We start from the raw sequence: 24,197 nt of genomic DNA, 5'->3' as shown, positions 1-24,197 counted from the left end.
GAAACCTAACCAAATTTGGTGGAGTTTATGTTAAAACATGAAAAAACTATTTGCCAATGATGGAAGAAAAATAAACTTGTTTTCCCTTTGAATCGAGGTTTTGTTAGAGTAATTCTGGTATTTTGCTTCCCAAGTAAATTTGTCTTGTTTTGAGAATGCTTCGATATTTTAGTAAGTGAACAGAATCAAAGTTTCTGAAATCTGGTTGACTTTGGTTGGAATAACACAACGTATGTGTCAGACATGTTTAAAGGTAATCAAACTCAGTAACTTTCAACAATAACCTGCAAATTGTCATCGGACTATGCACAAAAACAGGCCGAAAAATTAATGCCACATAGATGACATCAGCAAAAGGCAAAAATTAATCCCTGATGTCTACGTTGACCCCATTTCTGTGGTTTTCCCTACACTTCTCAAGGACGGTTAACCTCTCCCCTCTACAAGCCGTCCAGTTGCCATCAGACATCTGGAATCCATCATATTGAGTCACTGAATTTGCATTCATATTTTAACATAATTTAAGCAAAATGATATGCGTTTCAATGTAAACTACTGCACTACTGTCATTCTACATTCTATAAAAGTGAAGCATGAAGGATTGCAACCATTTGAACACACCCTTCTGAGGTGACTACTCAAACACAGCAAACACTGAAGTGTTGGAGCAAGTACCTTCAAGTCCACAAAGGCACGACTACAGCAGTCCAACACTGGGTGTCTAAAGTGCTGCTTTGAACAGCTTTTTCACCCTTCATGAAGTCTTCTGTATAAGTAAAGTAGGAATAAACCCCTCCGTCATTTCCATCCAACATAAAACTCAAGTTCAGTCAGTCAAAAGGATGTACATGATTTGCTTTGATCCCGTAAAAAATACTTTGAAACCAAGCAACATTATTTCTGTGTATCTTTTCACAATTTAAATCGTTAACCTTGTATGATTCAAAACCCTGGGTTAACATAATTCTGGGTTATCTTATATACTTAATCCTTGGTTGTAATCCGGGGTAGAAATGTTTCCAGATTTCACATTGTACATTATTTTGGCACTGCAATAACACCGGAAAAGCCTTCATAACCCTGGGATAAAAGTGGTGCCAAATGGCCTTAACCTGTGCTTTAACCCTTGTGTTGTGTTCGTTTTGTGCTAACGCATTTTGTGTTCACGGTCAAAAATGACCGGCCCACTAAGATTGTTTATAAATCTCTCATATTGTATATATTATCACAAGATATTGCATTAGATATTTTTATCAACATCTTGTTAGTTTCTTTTTAGTAATTACAGTATGATGGGTATTGTAATCCTTTTTTGTGCATATTTAAAAAATAAATAATAATAATTTAAAAAAATATATATTATTAGAAGGATTAAATGAACTGAGTTTACGTATACCGGGCCAATGGGGGACACTCCCTGTGAAAAACAAATAATGACATAATAAATTACAGTAATAACCACTAGCTTGATCTGAACAAAATAGGTGACATTTGCATATAGCTGATCCTAACAACTCTTAAATAATGCTTTTTAATTTGCTGACAAATTAGAACTGTTTCGTTCTCATCATTTGCAAATTTGTTATCACTACAATTATATTCAGAGTTGGTAAAAGCATAAAAAAGATGAGATAGTCGTGTGTTATATATCGTTGGAAAGGTCACAATTGGTAGAATGCAATGAGAAAATGTATTTCACTCGATGGTCAATCTGCAGTGAGTTTTAGTGTATTAAATTACCACTGACACACGTAAATATAATAAACTGAAGTGTCTTATTGTCAAATTTTTTCTGATTATTTCCTGAAACATACATATAACATAAACAATAATGTATCGGGAATTACAGCAGACAATCCCGATTCAAACGAGCCCAAACACAACATAATATAATAAATAGATCTTGAAATATTCCTCAAAGACTGTACATGGAAAGATGATGCACAAGAGGGCGCTCAACGCACATTGTGTGCGTGTGTGTGAGGGTGTGTTTGTTTGTTTGTGTGAGTGTATGTGTGTGTGTGTGAGTGTTTGTTTTTGTGAGTGTATGTGTGTGTTTGTGAGTGAGTGAGTTTATGTGTGTGTGTGTGTGTGTGTGTGAGTGTTTGTTTGTGTGAGTGTATGTGTGTGTTTGTGTGTGAGTGTTTGTTTGTGTGAGTGTTTGTTTGTGTGAGTGTATGTGTGTGTGTGTGTGAGTGTTTGTTTTTGTGAGTGTATGTGTGTGTTTGTGAGTGAGTGAGTTTATGTGTGTGTGTGTGTGTGTGTGTGTGTGAGAGTGTTTGTTTGTGTGAGTGTATGTGTGTGTTTGTGAGTGAGTGTATGTGTGTGTGTGAGTGTTTGTTTGTGTGAGTGTTTGTTTGTGTGAGTGTATGTGTGTGTGTGAGTGTTTGTTTGTGTGAGTGTATGTGTGTGTTTGTGAGTGAGTGTATGTGTGTGTGTGAGTGTTTGTTTGTGTGAGTGTTTGTTTGTGTGAGTGTATGTGTGTGTTTGTGAGTGAGTGTATGTGTGTGTGAGTGTTTGTTTGTGTGAGTGTGTGTGTGTGTGTGTTTGTGTGTGCATGCGTGTATGTTTGTTTGTTTGTGTGAATGTAAGTGTGTGAGAGTGTTTGTTTGTGTGAGTGTGTGTGTTTGTATGAGTGTATGTGTGTGTGTGAGTGTTTGTTTGTGTGTGAGTGTGTGTGTTTGTATGAGTGTATGTGTGTGTGTGAGTGTTTGTTTGTGTGAGTGTTTGTGTGTGCGTGCGTGTATGTTTGTTTGTGTGTGTGTATGTGTGTGTGAGTGTGTGAGTGTTTATGTGTGTGTGTCTGTTTGTGTGAGTGTATGTTTGTGTGTGTGTGAGTGTTTGTTTGTGTGAATGTATGTGTGTGTGAGTGTTTGTTTCTGTATGTGTGTGTGTGCGTGCGTGTATGTTTGTGTGTGTGTGTGTGTGTGTGTGTGAGTGTTTGTTTGTGTGAGTGTTTGTGTGTGTGTGTTTGTTTGTGTGAGTGTTTGTGTGTGTGTGTTTGTTTGTGTGAGTGTGTGTGTGTGTGTGTGTGTGTGTTTGTTTGTGTGAGTGTTTGTGTGTGTGAGTGTATGTTTGTTTGTGTGTGTGTGTGTTTGTTTGTGTGAGTGTGTGTGTGTGTGAGTGTTTGTTTTTGTGAGTGTATGTGTGTGTGTGCGTGCGTGTATGTTTGTGTGTGTGGGTGTGTGTGTGTGAGTGTTTGTTTGTGTGAGTGTTTGTTTGTGTGAGTGTTTGTGTGTGTGTGTATGTTTGTTTGTGTGTGTGTGTGTGTGTGTGTTTGTTTGTGTGAGTGTTTGTGTGTGTAAGTGTTTGTTTGTGTGAGTGTTTGTGTGTGTGAGTGTATGTTTGTGTGTGTGTGTATGTTTGTTTGTGTGTGTGTGTGTGTGTTTGTTTGTGTGAGTGTTTGTGTGTGTGAGTGTTTGTTTGTGTGAATGTATGTGTGTGTGAGTGTATGTTTGTTTGTGTGTGTGTATGTGTGTGTGTGTTTGTTTGTGTGAGTGTTTGTGTGTGTGTGTATGTTTTTTTGTGTGTGTGTGTGTTTGTTTGTGTGAGTGTTTGTGTGTGTGAGTGTTTGTTTGTGTGAATGTATGTGTGTGTGAGTGAGTGTTTGTTTGTGTGAGTGTATGCGTGTAAATGTGTGTGTGTGCGTGAGTGTGTGAGTGTTTGTGTGTGTGAGTGTTTGTTTGTGTGTGTTTGTGTGTGTGAGTGTTTGTTTGTGTGAGTGTTTGTGTGTGTGAGTGTTTGTTTGTGTGAGTGTATGTGTGTGTGCGTGCACGTGTATGTTTGTTTGTGTGTGAGAGTGTGTGTGTGTGTGTGTGAGTGTGTGTGTGAGTGTATGTACGTGCGTGTGTGTGCAAACACATCCACACATGTATTGGTCTTCAACCTAGGCTCATCCTCCACTCTTCACCATGATAGTAACGCACAAAACTACAATATAACAGAAATTCTTCTAAATCTCAACATAAAGCTTTAAACACTAACAAGTTTCTCCCTTTATATTCATCTTGTACAAAGAAGCATAAAATAACACTTAATTATAAGATTTACTCTCCCTGTCAAGACTGCTGGTATCTAGAAATCCTCTGCCCAGTTTCAGTTAACGGAACAAAAAATATTCAAGTCCCAACGCAAATTTTGAGTGAAAAAGTGCAAATAGTGAAATGTAATATTTTTGAGTGAGGCTTCAGTTTTGCAGCATGTTTACCCTTATTTGTGTTGTTCAGCATTCTTCAGTCTTCTGGCATCACATTCCCGCCCAGATTTAAAAACAAGAGTGTTTTACTCAATAGCATCTTTGATCATGTGTCCCATCTCCTGCAGGTGTCTGCTTTGTTATACCCACCTGTGCAGGCATGTGCGGGTCACTAGAGCCGTCTAATTCATCACTGGAGTCTAAAAGGCTAAAACAACAAAACAACTGCATTTGAAGGGAAAACTTGTACAGACTTAACAAATTTCTAGGCACTGAATTTTTATTTCCGGAACATCTCAGTGTGGTCAGATGTGACCTGTAAAACAATACGTAACACTTTGTGGATAAAGTAGGTCACTCATTCAGTTTCTCTAAACATTGTACATAGTTACCAAACACATATTCCCTCATTTTATATTTCTGGGTTTTTGCCTGCAAGAACACCCAATATGAATAAACACATTACTCAAATTGTGTGGTCTAAACTATTATGAGTCCTTTTGAAAGAAAGCAGTTCCTCTTTTTTGTAGACAACAATGCATTTCCATGCATCAAAGCGATGCTAAGATTGCCCATAAGAGAGAGAGATTAAATGAAGGTTTAACAAGCATACTATAAAGTCTATCATGAAATAGAGTGTCTTTTTTAATTTTCTAAAGCACATGGACTGCTCCCAAATCCAAGTCTTTTGGGAAAAGGACTAAACATCCCCAGATGTCCTATGCATTCTTTATTATTTCGATTAGGTTTTATTAATAATGCTGTTGATTTTAAATTTCATGTGTTCGGTTTGTTGTTTGAGTCAGCTATTAAAAACCTACATAATTGGCATGCACAATAAACAATACATGGAATTAACATCACTTTTGCATGTTTTAATGAAATGCTATTTATTAAATCAACTCGCGTGTGTGTGTGTGTTTATAAAACTGACAATCAAAGAAACATATTTACTGTGTGTTTACATGATCCTTTTCTGATATATGGGTATTAAAGCAACTTTTTGCAGCATCAATCCTCAGTGCAATTAAATGCTCAGTATCAACACACACATCCATCGGTTCTCGGCTCATTTCGAGACATAAATCTCTGAGACGGCTCTCGGTTTAATAAGTCGATAAATGGTTGACTTGAGAACAGGTTCAGACTGATTCAGTCATATCCGTGAACAAGTTCAGACCTGATTAGTGAATCAGTGAACTGCTGATTCACTGAAAAGTTCAGACTCAAAATGAATTCACGAATCGGGCATCGCTGATGTCTTGTATCACTCCGCCGTCTCCCTCCAACGCAGGTTAGAATATGAAATTGCCTCCATATTTGTGTTTCAAAACAATTGCTGACTGATGGGAAAATGGCAAACTTAAAACCTTATATATACTGTAGATGGCTAGATATTCAAGATTGCCCAGTTAACATGAGAAAACGAAAATATCGCTCGGAAGAACAAGGACACAGTAACAGACGTTTGTTAACTAGTCCTGGGAAAAAGCTACTTGGATTGCAGATTAATATTAATAATAGGCCTATATAAATGAATGATGTAGTACTGTTGCAAGACTGCACAGACATTTTAAGCTAATGTACAAGACCAAATCATTTAAACTCAGACTTTACTGTTAATTAATATTTTTGCACATTTTCCAGCATCCACTTTGTAAACATTTACTCTCCATTAGACTAAGTGTGGAAAAAAGTTTTTACATCTGGAAAAAGCACTGATATCAAAGTCTGATGTCTCCCGCAATCAGCGCAGCTTTATGAAGGGGTGAAGGATATCTTTCTATTTCTGGTCATGAATAGTCACAATAAGACTTTCACTGCACAAATCAAGGGACAAAATCTCTAAAGAGGGTGCAGCTCCCAATGGAATTCCCAATATAAACTATTTAAGAGTCATTCCTGGGATTCTGTTATAACTCATCTTGGAGTTATTATTATTTTGTATCCCCACTTGATTAATTGTCTGAATACTCTACAACGTTAGGCAAATATTAAACTTCCAACAACTCATATTTCCCCCCTTCAGGCATCAAAGCTCTTTTAATATTTTACATTTTGTTCTGATTTGGACACTTTTTGTTTTCAACCCTGTCACGGATATGACGGAAGGAGGTTTGAAAATTATTCTACACAATACTTGTTATAAAATAAACATCTGCTGCTCATGTGCTCATTATACCAATATAATGACTATAAATATAACATTTATGACAGTTTTCTCATTTTTATGTGATGAAGCTACAAATAGGCAAATTGTTTGTCTGTGGTCTCATTAATTCAGATTTTTAACTAAACCCCCAACTTTTTTGTGTTGAGCCTAAAAATGTCAGGCTGTGCTCAGCAAAACACTCCACTAGGTTGTATCCACATACTGTATTTTCAACGCAATGTTTCATTCAAGTAAATATATAGAATTTGTAATGTATATCAAGTAATGATAATCATAAATGTAGTGAATAACTCAGCCCCGTCACAGGTTGACAGTGAAGAAATGTGACGGAGTTGTGTTTTTGAACTAATGTATCATCTTAATTTCATGTGACGTGGTTGAGTTGTTAATCTACTTTATAAAACACTATCAAAATATAAATACTAAATTATGACATTTCTTACTTGTTTCTGCACCAGGCTGCTGAAGAAAGCTGAATGATGTCACTTCTGGTCAGTAATGTCACATATGTGTGGAACCCAAAGTTATTTATTTATTTATTTATTTATTTTTTATTTCAGCAAATCATACAAATGTAAATATTTTTTGGTACAAATTAATTTAAGTGCCTCAGGGACATGACAAAATGCTTGATATGAGATAGAAAGAAGACAATTCTTTTAATTCATTATAATGGACATATCAATATCTTGTAAAAAAAAGAACGTTTATTTTAGTGAACGGCCACTTTAAAAAGAATGACCCTTTAAGATTGCGGTCACCCGAGTGTGATAACTGTAAAATTGACTGTGAATTTCTTTTTTTACACTAAATCATGTTGCAGGTTTCCTTGTATGCCCATTCCCAATGAACTCTATATTTATGAAGCATTGTTCCTGTCAAAGAAAGTTTTTTTCTCTTGATCTTTGAAACCTTTTGATCTAACGCAGGGGTCTGCAACCTTTTGGACGTGGAGTGGCATTTTTTATTTTCCTGGTCAATGGCTGTGCCAACAATTTGAAGTTCCAAAAAGCACATAAAGGCAGCATAAAAGTAATCCATAAGACTCCAGTGGTTTAATCCATGTCTTCAGAAGAGATATGATAGGTATGGGTGTGAAACAGATCAATATTTAAGTCCTTTTTTACTATTAATTCTCCTCCCTGCTCAGTCAATCTCCACTTTAACTTTCACATTCTTCTTGTGTTTTTGGTGATTCACATTTGTCATGGATATCGCCCCCTACTGGGCTGGGAGAAGAATTTCTAGCAAAAAAAGGACTTAAATATTGATCTGTTGAACAGAAAACCAAATTGGGAAGAAATGGGGATTAAAAAAAATTATTAATAAAAAATAGCTATTATAATAGTAATTTCTACGAAAAAATCATGAATCATTTTTTTTTTTTTTTTTGTGAATAAAGACAAATTTAATCTGTTCTTCACACATAGTTATTGTAGTAGACTTTAGATGTAGTCCGCAAGTCGTATGAACTACTTTTGTGAAACTTTAATAGTGTTTTTATTTTGTTGGTCACTATGAACTGTCGCTGTGTGGAAAAGAGCTGCGTTACATTTTTTAATAAATTATTTCTGTTTCACTGTAAGTCACTGGAATGAGGTTGTGTAAACAATTACATAATTTACATTCTATTGTATTAAACATTTTTTTATTTTTTTATTTAATGCATTTTTCATTACACATTATATTATCAGCATAAACATTTCAGTGATAATTTAAATTGAAAAAATGTATTAAAAATAAAAAATTTAATTATGTCGCCCATTTGCTTTAATGACAGCATGCACTGGAGCTGGCATGAACAAAACTTGATGGTCATGTTATTCAGCATCTTGTGTGCTTCAGTCTGACCGTCTGTACAAAGAGTTCACACCATCTCACAAATTCACTTACATTTGATTAGACAGCTAAAAAAAAAAAAATAAATAAAAAATAATAATAAAAAGAATTTGAAACAGTGTAGCATCCTTAATTTTATTTTTCCTTTTATGTCACACTGTACCTTTAATTTGTTTTTAATTTTTCAAAATCCTAAAATGTTCTGTTTATTTTGAGGTTTAAATGTAAAAAAAAAAAAAAAATATATATATATATATATATATATATATATATATATATATATATATATATATATAAATACTGTATCAGTATTTATGGTGCTCAAAGGAACGCGTCACAGTAACATTGGGCTGTAATGATACTTTCTAACTGTGAATGACTGTGCAGGCCGAAAGGAGAATTAATCAGCCACTATGTGACCACACATGCGCAAAAAACACCAGTAGGGGAGGGGAGTCGTGTCTGCGTTGCGTCATAACAACTAGTTGCCCCTTGTTATCTATAGATAATCTTATTCAATGTTGAGAAATAAATGTCAAAGTATAATTTGTTTACTTATGTTGTTTCAGTATATACAGTCAAATTGTTTAACCACTTCTCTTTTCTACATCAGCTAACAGTTTCTTGTTTCCAGGAATGTTGTGGGAACGTTTATGTTTATAAAATATACTATTAAAAATGATATTTACAAATGTTCTACATAAGTTCTGTTTTAGGTCGTCACATAAAAACCTCCCTGCAACATTACAAAACATCAAATTAAAACCATATACTAACATTAAGGGAACGTTTTGTGTTTGCTGGGGCAGTTATAGTAGGCAGCTGAATATGCATTTGTATAGTAATATATAATATAGTAATATAATAATATTAATATATCTTCTGCCTGTGAGTGTTCAACACTGGGTGCCACAAATTAGTGATGACTGCCATTGCACAGTGTTTTCTGCCTTGTAGATTGTGTGTTGTTGAATAAGAAGGTTTAAGGTCAGATACTCATTTTTTCATTGTGGGTCACATAGTGCAACACCATCTCCCCCCCCCACCTCCACCCTCTCTGGCTGTGTCTCAAAGTCTAGTACGCTGCCTACGTAGACAGCACTTTTGGCCATATGATGATTCTTTTTGCAAAATGACATTATGACTCTAGGATAAAAACAGGATACAATGAGAACTGTTGCATTTGATACCCATATATATTTCTTGTGTACACGTTCAATGTGCATTTCTTTAATAAATAAACAAATAAAAAGTATTTTGCATAAGATAGATGCAAATGACGCCCAAAAAGCGGTCTGACTTTTGGCACGTTCCCAGACGTTGCTGTTGTAAATCTTTTTTGATACCCCTGTATTCCCTGTGTACATGTTCAGTGTGCTTTTCCTCTATAAATAAGGAAAATTTTTGCATAAAATAGGTGCAAATAATGCCACGCTCAAATGGTGCATTCTCAGATCACTGGGGCGCGTGGTGAGTTGTGCGTGGATGCCGTGGAGAATAGCGTGAAGCCTCCACACGCGCTAGGTCTCCGTGGTAACGTGCTCAACAAGTCACGTGATAAGATGAGTGGATTGACGGTCTCAGACGCGGAGACAACTGAGATTCGTCCTCCGCCACCGGGATTGAGGCGAGTCACTACACCACCACGAGGACTCAGAGCGCATTGGGAATTGGGCATTCCAGATTGGGGAGAAAAAATAAATAAATCAATAAAAATCAATAAATCAATCAATAAATAAAAAGTACAATGCGTAACTTGCTACAACGCTCAAAAAGTGGTCTGATTTTTGGTGCGTTCTAAGATCGCTGTTAATATTTAATATTTTTTGATACCCATATATATATATATATATTCCTTGTGTACATGTTCAATGTGCTTTTCCTCAATAAATAAAAAGCATTTTTGCATACGATAGGTGCAAATGCCGCAAGGATAAAAAAAAAAAAAGCGCTTTGTTTTTTGGTGCGTTCTCAGACGTCGCGCTGTTTGTATTATTTTTGGATACTCCCATATGCAGGATTGGGAGGGTTACTTTTGAAATGTATTCCACTACAGATTACAGAGTACATGCTGTAAAATGTAATTTGTAACATATTTCGTTAGATTACTCAAGGTCAGTAATGTAATCTAAATACTTTGGATTACTTCTTCAGCACTGGTAGATTTTTTCACTTGTTCTGACTATAAAAACTCTGCCAGTACAGTAAGACAAAATACACATGTTAAAACCGAAATATCTTATGCAGTGTTGTTTCTAAAACAAGATAAATCTAATTGATCTTGTTTTAAGGATTTTTACATATTTTCACAGGAAAACAATACAAAAATTATTATCAAGAATACGATTTTTGCTCTAATATCAAAGATCTTACAAGAAAAAAAAGTTATGATTCGACGTGAATTTTCTTGATAAAAAAATATGATCGTGTCTGGTAACGTGCATGTAAAATGGCTAGAAATAGCATTTTATCTTAGCGTAAAGCTGACAATTTACACAAAGTTTATTTATATTTCTTCTGCTCCAAACTTACTTCAAATTACGTCTCTGTCTGCTCGTATGAATGTAACACATCATAAGAAAGTGTTTCACCGCTGTTCAAATGCACTTTGGATTGCATCATTTATATGTATAAATGTTTCCATCTCAAAGGACTAAATATTAAATGAAACAAATGACAATAAAATGCAAAGTAATCACTTCAGTAATCAAAATACTTTTTGAATGTAACTGTATTCTAATTACCAATGATTTAAATTGTAACTGTAGTGGAATACAGTTACTTATATTTTGTATTTTAAATACGTAATCCCGTTACATGTATTCCGTTACTCCCCAACCCTGCCCATATGTGAACATGTTCAATGTACTTTTCCTCAATAAATAAATAAATAAAAAGTACAATGCGTAACCTAGGTGCAAATGCTACAACGCTCAAAAAAGCGGTCTGATTTTTGGTGCGTTCTCAGATATACTGAATCTTTTTTGATAGCGCTATATTCCCTGTGTACATGTTCAATGTTCTTTTTCTCAGTAAATAAAGTATTTTTGTCTAAAACAGGCGCAAATATGGTGACGCTCAAAAAGCGGTTCGATTTTTTCGTCGCGCTCTCTGACGTCGCTGTGATGCTGACTATGTAGGGAGCTCACTAGTTTTTGAAACAGAGCCCGCCTCGCTCTTTCTGTTGTAGTAAGTGTAAGTGCCGCCGTCTATCGACTCTCTGTTCTGTGAGAAACACACAGGAAACTTGTGTAAAAAAAAATCCGGCATGATCTACATTTAAACGCCAATTTGGCAGACGAAACCGCGATTATTGTTTCAAATCGGACTACGGCCGATAATCGCTTTTCTCTGACCGGAGCATGGTCCCACAGTGAAGTTAGAGGATAGTTTCCTTGTGAAAGTGAAAGAGAGGAAGCAACTTGAGTTGTGAAGGTAAGAAGAAGCGATATATCATACATATGAACATTATCTGTCGTGCACATCTTTATAAAGAACAATTAAAATGCTACTACTGAGTGTACTGAATGTACAGTATGCGTGAATGATGGATAATTCAACTTTTCCAGACGCCTCTAATGACTTCAAAGTCATATTTGTGTGGTGACATATGTACTGGCCACTTCATATAGAGATTTTCGCGATGATTTCTTGTTGATTTGGTAAGAAAACACGCTGTTTGTTGCTTGATGCTACAGCAGCACATGTCTCCAGTATGTAGGCTATTGAGTGGGGGAGGGATCAAGGGTTCACTAGTTAGTAGCCTACTCGATTGTGTTAGTGCGTTGAGGCACACATTCACTCTCAACATAAAGGAACGAGTACAAAACACTATTTTGACATGTGTTCTCAAAGGTAGAAAGTGTGCATCATGTTGAATAGTGTCCCACGTGTACAGTAGGCTACACATTATTATGAGGAAACTCATTATCAGTTAAACTACATAGTTGTCATTGCTGTCATTATTTAATCACCCTCATGTCATCTCAAACCTGTATGTATTAGACCACAACCCACACACCATAAAAGTAGTTCATTCAACTGTTGCGCTATATTCCAAGTCTTTATAAGTCATACGATCACTTTGCATTTAAGCTCTGGAATCAAATTCATGATCACGTTCTGATTGAAATAAAGCGCCGGTAGTTCTCGCGCGTGTCGTAAACAAATGTGACATGACAGTTTGAGTTTGTGGGATGGGGAATAAGATATGTGAGCTGCAGCGGAGGGAACAATTTTCAGTGATTTAACCCTCCTATTGCGTTCTCAATCCGGGTGGCGGAGCACAAATCTCAGTTGCCTCCGCGTCTGAGACCGTCAATCCGCGCATCTTATCACGTGGCTCGTTGAGCGCGTTACCATGGAGACATAGCGCGTTTGGAGGCTTCACACTATTCTCCGCGGCATCCACGCACAACTCGCCACGCGCCCCACCGAGAGTGAGAACCACATTGTAGCGACCACGAGGATGTTACCCCGTGTGACTCTACCCTCCCTAGCAACTGGGCCAATTTGGTTGCTTAGGAGACCTGGCTGGAGTCACTCAACACGCCCTGGCATCTTTACTCGCTGAGCTACCCAGGCCCCCTAATTTTAATGTATTAATTATACATTATAAATTACTTATTTTAAAAAGCCTATTAAAATAAACTTCACATGAGTTTATAGAAGTGGCTGCTTACAATAAACCCACTGAAATAAACAATACTCATCTGTGAATTATATAATTATAACATTACGTAATTGAGTGGAGAAATTACGATGATTATCTTACCTGACGCTGATATTACAGTGGCCAGTCTGAGCAGTTCTGCGATTCGGCTCTCCTTTAATAATTTGATTTTCGTATTTTTCCGTCGGATGGAAGAAAAAAAAAATCTACATCTAAATTGAAAGGCGTGCGGAAGGTGTTCTAGACGGTAATTCGAGAAGGTCAAAATACATGAGGAGAAGCATCGTGAAAATTCAATAATCAGCAATCACAGACATTCGCATTCGGACGGGATTCGATTTCTCAGAGGACGCTTGAGTTAGCCGAAAAAACAGAAGCTAATTTACTAATTTTGAGGTTGTGTGTGAAAAACATAGACGTGTCAGATTCAGATGGGATTAAAATAACAAAGTACTTCTGTGAAACATGAATTTCTCTGACCTCCTCGGGAAAAACTAGTCCCGTCCGAATAGGGCTTTTGTTAAGAATATCAAAATGAACAGAGATATTTTATAAATAAAAATTAAGAATATCCATTTAAAACAAATTGTGTTTGCTTGTCAATTTTGACCCGTGCATTGCCATTTAAATTGTTTAACTTGGGTCAAATGTTTTGGGTATCCTTCCACAAGCTTCTCACAATAAGTTGCTGGAATTTTGTCCCATTCCTCCAGACAGAACTGGTGTAACTGAGTCAGGTTTGTAGGCCTCCTTGCTCACACACGCTTTTTCAGTTCTGCCCACAAATTTTCTATCAGATTGAGGTCAGGGCTTTGTGATGGCCACTCCAATACCTTGACTTTGTTGTCCTTAAGCCATTTTGACACAACTTTGGAGGTATGCTTGTGGTCATTGTCCATTTGGAAGACCCATTTGCGACCGAGCTTTAACTTCCTGACTGATGTCTTGAGATGTTGCTTCAATATCCACATAATTTTCCTTCCTCATGATGCCATCTATTTTGTGAAGTGCACCAGTCCCTCCTGCAGCAAATCACCCCCACAACATGATGCTGCCACCCCCATGCTTCACGGTTGGGATGGTGTTCTTCAGCTTACCATCCTCGCCCTTTTTCCTCCAAACATATTGATGGTCATTATGCCTAAACAGTTCAATTTTTGGTTCATCAGACCAGAGGACATTTCTCCAAAAAGTAAGATCTTTGTCCCCATGTGCACTTGCAAACTGTAGTCTGGCTTTTTTATGGTGGTTTTGGAGCAGTGGCTTCTTCCTTGCTGAGCAGCCTTTCAGGTTATGTCAATATAGGACTCGTTTTACTGTGGATATAGATACTTGTCTACCTGTTTCCTCCAGCATCTTCACAAGGTCCTTTGCTGTTGTTCTGGGATTGATTTGCACTTTTCACACCAAACTACGTTCATCTCTAGGAGACAGAATGCATCTCCTTCCTGAGCGGTATGATGGCTGTGTGGTCCCATGGTGTTTATACTTGCGTACTGTTGTTCGTACAGATGAACGTGGTACCTTCAGGTGTTTAGAAATTGCTCCCAAGGATGAACCAGACCTGTGGAGGTCCACAATGTTTTTCTGAGGTCTTGGCTTATTTCTTTTGATTTTCCCATGATGTCAAGAAAAGAGGCACTGTGTTTGAAGATAGGCCTTAAAATACATCCACAGGTACACCACCAATTCAGTACACCTCCTATCAGAAGATAATTGTCTAATTGTCTAAAGGCTTGTCATTTTCTGGAATTTTCCAAGCTGCTTAAAGGCACAGTTAACTTAGTGTATGTAAACTTCTGACCCACTGGAATTGTGATATAGTCAATTAAAAATGAAACAATCTGTCTGTAAACAATTGATGGAAAAATTACTCGTGTCATGCACAAAGTAGATGTCCTAAACGACTTGCCAAATCTATAGTTTGCTAATATTAATCTGTGGAGTTTTAATGACTTTGACCTAAGTGTATGTAAACTTCTGACTTCAGCTGTATACAGTATGCGCAGCCATGACGCTTAACCAGTGGACTGCCACTAATATTTAAAGGCCACGTTGTGCTTTAGTCTTCAGTTCCTTAAAGTGTGTTGTTGTTGTTGTTGTTATATATTTAGATGTCATTGGAGGGCTTTTATTTCAGTGTCTGGACTAGACTTTGGTTATATACTAAATCGGTCATATTTGCAAATACACAGCCAGAATTAACCAGTAGTATGCATATTGTTTCCCACAATGCAGTACCTCTGTGTACACATTTATATCAGCTTGTGTGTATGTGGTAGGCTGTAGGTCACATGTCAGATACTGGTATATTGCATTTTTAATCATTGGTAGTTGCTAAATGTTTACTGAACGTTATTTGAGTCACTACATCCAGTATATCGGGGTTATTTAATTAAAGTTCCAAATAATCTTAACCCACTCTGTTTCAGGAGTCATGATGTTGAAAGGGTAATGAAGTAAACAGTTTGAATTTCAGAAATATTCATTGAACATTTATAAGTTGGCAGCTGAAATACCTTGTAAAAGAGTGAATTAGTTTGTTAACCATAAAGTGAAATAGGAAGCAGAAGCAGAATTGTAAAGTTCTAACTATTATCTTCCCTGACTCACATCCTCTCCCACGCCACATGTTGTCATGAAGGACATTATAAATAGCTTTACATTTGCACAGAGTTGTAAATCATTACACATCAACGGAGTTAATGGTTAATCAGATAGAAGAGAGAGTTATGAGTCCTGGGAATTTTCTCCTGGATTTGAGCAAAGTCTTCAGCATTCTCTCTGCGGAAAATCCAAATCCGTCTGAAACAATCATGCCAACATGACCTAGATTTCAAACACACAAGCAGACCATAGTGTCTCTAAAACCTACTCATGGGTGACTTAAGGGTTTTTGGACATGTGTGTGTATCAGGGTTTACCTGCATTGAACTTTTTTCAGCAGCTGCCCAAGTGAAAATTTGGGCCAGTGAAACAAAATTAATTATAATCATCTCATGTTTTGTGCTTCATACGTGCTAAATATGATTCTCATCACACGTGTTTGTGCAGCACAACTGAAGCCTGGTTTTCATGCGTGTGTGCTCAGTGTTGCGGCACTTTGCTCTGCTGGATTACTTTGACTTGTGCTTCAATAAAGGTTTTTCAAAAACACATCATCACCCTTACTAAAACTGATCACGATATTATAGCAGTATCAGTTGTATTTTGACAAAAATGTTGCAGTTTCATATTAATCTATTAGTTGACAGATGTAGTTAAAGTTACTATTTATCATAAATAATTTTCTGCAAAATAAATATTTTCATAAATAAGCAGGACTAGTTATCCGTAATATTCTGACTGTTCCCATGAGTAGGACACTTTACTGAGTTGGGACTGTGCAAGTGAAAATGTTTGTTTCCTACACCATTATGAGTGTGTGATATGACCAAGATCTTATATCACAATTTGAGTCATTTTTTTTTCCTCCCCTTTTCTCCCCAATTTGGAATGCCCAGTTCCCAATGCGCTCTAAGTCCTCGTGGTGGTGTAGTGACTCGCCTCAATCCGGGTGGCGGAGGACGAATCTCAGTTGCCTTCGCGTCTGAGACCGTCAATCTGCGCATCCTATCACGTGGCTTGTTGAGCGCGTTACCGCGGAGACGTAGAACCACATTATAGCGACCACGAGGAGGTTACCCCATGTGACTCTACCCTCCCTAACAACCGGGCCAATTTGGTTGCTTAGGAGACCTGGCTGGAGTCACTCAGCACGCCCTGGATTCGAACTCGCGACTCCACGTGTGGTAGTCAACAGAAAACAAATATTAAATAAAAAAATTTAAAAAATGATGACCGAATTAATGCGGAGTGCATCTTTTTGCTTTCATTATATTCTTTTGCGTGCTTCATTTTGAGATAAAACAAATTGCTTGTATTACGAGTGATAATAGTCGTGCGACAGTTTACAAGTGACATTTTTCTGCTCCATGTTGGCTTCTGTGAACCAACACCACAGATGTCGCACCTTTTTAATAACAAGCTCCTCTTCATTTTCTTGACTTGTTTGAGAGTCGTCCCGGTCTGTGGAGATGGTTTTTGTTTAGGGTTTTTTCCTGAGTCAAAAATGAGTGAGTAGCACGAATGATCCTGCTCTGCGCTGTCCTGTAAATATCGAGAATCCTGATGGACTTGCACACATTTGCGTGCTCCAGAGAAAGTGCACACAACACTCACGTGAAACACAGACGCGCATGTCAGAAGAGAAGCATATTACGCACTAATGAAGCGTCGAATGCGAGATGAATGTCATTGAATTTGCTTGGATGGCAGACAGAAATTTTCTTTTGAACAAAATGAGTTGATTGTTGTTTTACGTTTTAAAACATGACTTTCTAACTTTTTTATACTGTTTTGTTTATTTTATTTAAAAAGATCCTTTTTTATTTATTTCAATAAAGTTCTGAAACAGTTTTTTTTGTTTGGTGCTTCTTATAAGGTATCATTAAATGTTATTATGTAGGTTAAATCTGCATTTTATTGTCCGTTGGACACCCGGTTCTCTTGATATCATATATCGGCTGATCACTAAATGATACACAACAATATATACACATAGTACAGTTAGACTTCAATAGATGTTGTACTATTGATTGATATTGCACTGAATGCAAATTAGTGTGCTTTAGAGAGAGAAGCAGTTCTCTACACTTCATTATATACAAAATGTATATATTGTACAAATATTTTGATCACATGATGTGTACATTATTACTTTATGTATTAATGTGGCAAGTTGCTATGTTATGTATGTAGATTCATTATCAGTGAACACTAGCCTACATCAGTGGTGCTCAAATAGTTTTCCTGCTTTACATTGGACATCCACTGGCGACCCAGCACAGTACCAAATCTGAAACTAGGGCTGGGCGATATGGCAAAAAATTAATATAATTTTTGTTTTTCAAACTTGTGGACGATTCATGACGATTTTTCAACTTTTAAATGTAGTCCGCTAAAAAGTAACTTTATCACATTCATATTATCCATACATTGGGCAATTCCACAGAAATGTCAATCACATCATGCAAAAATAAAGTTTGAACCAAAGGAATATAATGCTTGTTTAAGTTCTATTGTGTTGTAATGGATAATGCCATACACACCGCTAGAGGGCGCCGCTTGCTTACACAATGCTGACTGAAGTGCTGAAATGCAGTCTATTTTTAAGCTTTCATGCACTTGTACAAGACCATATTGCGATTTTAATCTTAACTGAATCAATCATGTAGCCTTAATGGATACCATACCATTGTCTAAGAAGTCAAAGTTTGTTGGTTTCATTGCCTTTTGGATGGTTTTACCTCATCAGGTATAGATTAGTGCGCTTTCACAAGTGACACGTCTGTAACGATGTTTTTTCTTCATTAATGTGTGAACGAGAATGACTAAAAATGAAACATTACATGTTCTTAGTAGTTCCAACCCTTCTACATTCTGTGGCTATCATTATTTTGGGATTGTGCATTTGAATTCGCAGTGTTTTTATAAAGTGTGATGATCAATAATAATAAATGAACCATCGGTTTACTGGCGTTTTCATGCTTAATTTGCCGATGGTTTTAATTTGGTCAATAATTGGCCGATAAATATCAGCAGCCGATACATTGGTGTATTCATAATAAAAACAAAACTTAATTGAAGTATTTTTTTGTTGTTGTGTGAATTCCATTATTTAGATATTTTAAGTATTAATTGATCCGGACAAAAAAATTGTAACTATTTATTGAACGTCAGTGTCTTTTATCATATTGCTGTTGGTGCCATTTTGTTAAGCCAATTGTTGCGTTACAGTGATTTCACCATGGTTAAGGGGGTTTTACATGTTTAGAACACCCCTTACTTGTGGTAAAATCACTAATGTAAAACTTCTCATGCTTTATTGCTTTCATAAACTTGTCTCCAGTTTGAGAACAATGATTTTTTTCCCCCAAATTATTGTAAGGCGCCAATCATCTCTGTTAAGTTGACTGTATACGAGAATCTAATTGACATGGCTAGTGTGGCCACTTGTCGTCGTGTGGGTTCATTCATGTGCCCTGAGACGTATTTTTACTCAGCAGAGCCGCTCAAGAGAAAATGGTTGCAGTTTTGTAGCTCTTGTTTGCACATCTGTCAGATGTGACCAGCCAGGAGAAAATGAGGCTCGCTGCCGGATTGCATGTGTCTTCTCTTTTCTCCGCATCTCTCGGCTGTGACCTGTTTTTTTTTTGTGTGTTTTTTTACATTAATCATTCTTGTGGTTTATTTTGGCTCTGTGCTTGTGACAGCTTTATCCTTCCATTTGTATATGAACCCAGTTTTTATACATTTTTAAAAAAATGTGTTAATTGTTTCATTACTTCTGTGTTATTTTAAAAATCCTTTTAAAATGTTAAATTCTTTTGGTTTTGTGGTAGCAGGTCTTCAGACTAAAAACAATGCCTTTTTTAAGTTGTCAAATTAAGAGGCGTACGCAGATCAGGTCAGTCATGGTGGGTTGCAAACTAAAATTGGGATGCACATCTGTTTTTGTTGGGTTGTTGACCGCAAGACAAAAAACTATGCTAAATGCAAATAATAAATTGCTACCATATTAAGTCGTCATTTTTATTTTGTATAGAGCTTTTCACACCACACATCATTTCAAAGCAGCTTTATTATGCATTGTATTGTATATATTGTGTATATTTATTATGCTATAACAAAAAATGGTATAATTCATTAAGGCAGTACATTTCTGTTGAATCCTAAGTCCAAGGTTCATGCAGTGGCCAGTAAAGTATCCCATGTTTTACAGTGGTTTTGACAGCAGTTCATCCTCTGAGAAGTCCATCTAAGTAGACTGAAGTGATGTCTGGCTGGCACAGACTGCAGTTAGTAGTCATTACGCAGCGACCCATAGCAGTGGGAGTCGGACTTCTGGTTCGATCGAAGGTGGACCTGGTAACCTCGGGATATGAATCCTAAGGTTGAGACAGGGAAACAAATAGAACAATATTAGCGTAGATGCCATTCGCTTTAAAGCAGAGTTATAGAATATGAGAAGTGTATCTGGTTCAGGCAGAACTGACTAATGCAGCATAACTGTGAGTTGAGGGATAAATTAGGTGTATGTCTGGCTAAATAGATGAGTCTTTAGTCTAGACTTAAACTGAGAGAGTGTGTCTGAGTCCCGTACAGTGTTAGGGAGACTATTCCATAGTTTAGAAGCCAAATATTTACATTTACATTTATGCATTTTATCCAAAGCGACTAACAGTGCACTTATTACGGAGCAACCTGGAGTTAAGTGCCTTGCTCAAGGACACAATGGTGGTAGCTGTGGGGCTCGAACCAGCAACCTTCTGATTACCAGTTATGTGCTTTAGCCCACTACGCCACCACCACTCCATATGAAAATGATCTCCCTCCTTTTGTGGATTTTGCACTGGAAGCGATGATTTATAGTTAAAGTACTTAAATATTGGTCTTTTTTGCACAGAAAGTGATTGTATCACTTTAGTAGACATTAATTTAACCGCTGGAGTCGTATGGATGACATTTATTCTGACTGTCTGTGATTGTTGGAGCTTCAAAGTTCTGATCACCATCCACTTGCATTTTAAGGACCTACTGAGTTGAGATATTTTTCTGTTTTTCTTCAAATGTGTTCTGCTGAAGAAAGAAATTCAGACACACCTGGGATATCATGAGGGTGAGTAAATGATGAGAGAATTTTCATTTTTGGGTGAACTATCCCTTTAACAGGCCAGAATTGCATGTCAGTTTGGAGCTTTGGGTTGCTTTTACGATCTTTCTTATAATGAGACATTTCTTTTACTCGGATGTAGCAGTTTTGTTTAGTCACTTCAGAAAGCGCTGTTTTTTTGTTTGTTGTTGTTTTTTTTTTTTTTATAGACCAGAGTATTCAGAATAATCAGCATTGGTGTGATATATGTATTATTGCTGTAGTTGAGCAGCAGGGCCCTGTACGCTCCTGTGATAATTACACCCGGCTGTGTTTTTTAAATGGAGCAGCTCTGTTAGTATTAACAGTACAAGGTTATTGATATCTTGCAGGCCATATCTTCATTAATGAACCAATGGGGATGTGGCGGAATGATCTGCCCTTCTGGCTCGTCATCGTCACCCCGCCTCTTAGGGCCGCCCTTCAGCCAGGCTCACGACGGGAGTTGGGCAGGAGAGCGAGAAGAGGTGCATAATTAATAAGCTTCGTTCTGATAGTGGTGAATGAAGCGCACCTGATGTGAATAATACGTCATCACCGCAGCCTTTAAAATGCAGAGCGCACTGCTTCTCGGGGAACCGGCTTCAAATCTCCATGTGTGCACACACTGGCATTCTCGCACGCCCAGGACCAGAGCTGGGAGGGTTCGGACGAGATGATGCGCCGCCGGACCCGCTCCTCGGACTAGATGAGTCACCGGGGGAGAACTGCACACATCGCGGCCGACGGGCTAGAGGCCGGGCCGCCTTTCCCTCTCACCTGCCACGGGCCTGGAAAGACAGGCCGCCAAGGACGCCGTGGACCCTGGAGGGGAGTGTGTATGGCCGATGGACCCAGCGCATGCCTGGGCCATTCCAAAGACACTACACCGCCCTTCACGGAGCCCCGTCTCACCGCGAGGATGCCAGATTCCCCCTTTATTATGAACACTATCCCCCGCTGGACACTTTATTATCCCCCTTTATGGACATGTTATTTTTATTATTATTTCCAACAAATGCCTCTCGGAGGCTTGACACCACACCCACTGTGTCTGTCTCTTGCTCATCCCACCACAGGACCCACTGAACAAGGATGACACCAGTCTCTCCAGAGCCCTAAAAGCAGCCCAGGCTGTTGAGTTAAGGCCTGTTCACACCAAATTCGTGACAAATTTGTGCAACAATCTGCAGACGAAAGGCCTATTCAGACTGAGGCCGAAAAGAATAAAATGAAAAGACAAATGTAACCCCTGTACATTAGGTGCCGCTGTTCCACAAACATATTTTTTTCTGGTTTACTGCATTGATCTTAAAGCGTTCAGATGTCAACGCATTAGAGTAATATATTTAATGCAGTTAAGGCATTTATCTACCTAATTTTGCATAATGTTTTCATTATGTTCTTTCCATGTTTTTGATGCATTTTGAGGAATATGGAATCTGTGTTTTTTGTGCGAGTGAGATGAGTAAAGAGCTCTGTTGCATTCGTCCCGTGTATTCTGTCTTTATATTTATGCATATACACTATATTGCCAAAAGTATTCGCTCATCTGCCTTTAGACGCATATGAATTTAAGTGACATCCCATTCTTAATCCATAGGGTTTAATATGACGTCGGCCCACCCTTTGCAGCTGTAACAGCTTCAACTCTTCTGGGAAGGCTTTCCACAAGGTTTAGGAGTGTGTTTATGGGAATTTTTGACCATTCTTCCAGAAGCGCATTTGTGAGGTCAGACACTGATGTTGGACGAGAAGGCCTGGCTCGCAGTCTTCGCTCTAATTCATCCCAAAGGTGCTCTATCGGGTTGAGGTCAGGACTCTGTGCAGGCCAGTCAAGTTCTTCCACACCAAACTTGCTCATCCATGTCTTTATGGACCTTGCTTTGTGCACTGGTGCGCAGTCATGTTGGAACAGGAAGGGGCTATCCCCAAACTGTTCCCACAAAGTTGGGAGCATGGAATTGTCCAAAATCTCTTGGTATGCTGAAGCATTCAGAGTTCCTTTCACTGGAACTAAGGGGCCAAGCCCAGCTCCTGAAAAACAACCCCACACCATTATCCCCCCTCCACCAAACTTCACAGTTGGCACAATGCAGTCAGACAAGTACCGTTCTCCTGGCAACCGCCAAACCCAGACTCGTCCATCAGATTGCCAGACGGAGAAGCGTGATTCGTCACTCCAGAGAACGCGTCTCCACTGCTCTGGAGTCCAGTGGCGGCGTGCTTTACACCACTGCATCCGACGCTTTGCATTGCACTTGGTGATGTATGGCTTGGATGCAGCTGCTCGGCCATGGAAACCCATTCCATGAAGCTCTCTACGCACTGTTCTTGAGCTAATCTGAAGGCCACATGAACTTTGGAGGTCTGTAGCGATTGACTCTGCAGAAAGTTGGCGACCTCTGCGCACTATGCGCCTCAGCATCCGCTGACCCCGCTCTGTCATTTTACGTGGCCTACCACTTCGTGGCTGAGTTGCTGTCATTCCCAATCGCTTCCACTTTGTTATAATACCACTGACAGTTGACTGTGGAATGTTTAGTAGCGAGGAAATTTCACGACTGGACTTGTTGCACAGGTGGCATCCTATCACAGTACCACGCTGGAATTCACTGAGCTCCTGAGAGCGGCCCATTCTTTCACAAATGTTTGTAGAAGCAGTCTGCATGCCTAGGTGCTTCATTTTATACACCTGTGGCCATGGAAGTGATTGGAACACCTGAATTCAATTATTTGGATGGGTGAGCGAATACTTTTGGCAATATAGTGTATTTTGCTACGAGTATATTTCAAACGAACTCCCGAACCCAGCTTCTACTTGTTTTTAATGCCTGGATGATATAACACTAGGTACAGTGATATAAATACACATTAAGGACAAAAAATATGATGCATAACATAAATTATATAAAGACAGAGCCTCGTGGTCTTTATTTAATTATTGCATATGTGTATTGAATTCAGGGTTTCTTGTGTGTGGTGAGAAAAATACTTTTTTATTTTATTCTTGCAATAAAAATATCAGCTAGGTTCGGCAATTTGATTGGACTAAGCTCATAGTGAAATATCACGTAAAAGACTTTATGTGCATCGCATCAAATGACACAGATTGGCCAATTGTTTTTAAGCATGGTTACATAATGTCAGTTATAAAAACGAATAGTTCAGACATTCTGATTGGATAAACCATGTATCAAGCCATTGTAAAATGCAATAAAGTTGCTACATTGCTTGGCAACTGTTAACAGCTTAAAGTTAGAATAATGAGCTGTATTACTTGAAATAAATGTACTACAGTAATTTTACCATGGTAAAACCCAGTTTGCATCAGTCATGCTAAAGAACACCCATCAATGTGGTTAAAATCACACAAAACTCTAGGGTTGGGAATCGAAAGGAATTTTACGATTCCGGTTCCGATTCCTCTTGACGGATCCAGTAATTCTTTTAGTACCTTTTTTTGTTTTAAAATAATTATTTGGAAATGAGAAATGCAATTCTTCTTGTATTTACTACCCTCTGCTGTCAGTTACCAAATGATGAGATCAGATTTCTACAGAGCAGATTAAACAAATCAGAAATA

General features: G+C 37.9%; 1 protein-coding gene across 1 annotated transcript in view; it reads left to right on the top strand.

Annotated features, from left to right (window-relative positions):
* Positions 1-11,386: 11,386 nt before the first annotated feature.
* The window catches only part of LOC127448264 (F-box-like/WD repeat-containing protein TBL1X), a 32,828-nt gene continuing 20,017 nt past the window's right edge, over positions 11,387-24,197 (top strand). Inside the window, exon 1 of the mRNA XM_051710671.1 lies at positions 11,387-11,642. The gene's annotated coding sequence lies outside the window, so the exon portion shown is untranslated. The remainder of the gene's footprint in view (positions 11,643-24,197) is intronic.

This window comes from Myxocyprinus asiaticus, chromosome 11 (assembly GCF_019703515.2).
Source record: "Myxocyprinus asiaticus isolate MX2 ecotype Aquarium Trade chromosome 11, UBuf_Myxa_2, whole genome shotgun sequence".
Lineage (NCBI taxonomy): Eukaryota > Metazoa > Chordata > Actinopteri > Cypriniformes > Catostomidae > Myxocyprinus > Myxocyprinus asiaticus.
This window is presented reverse-complemented; position numbering and strand designations above follow the sequence as displayed.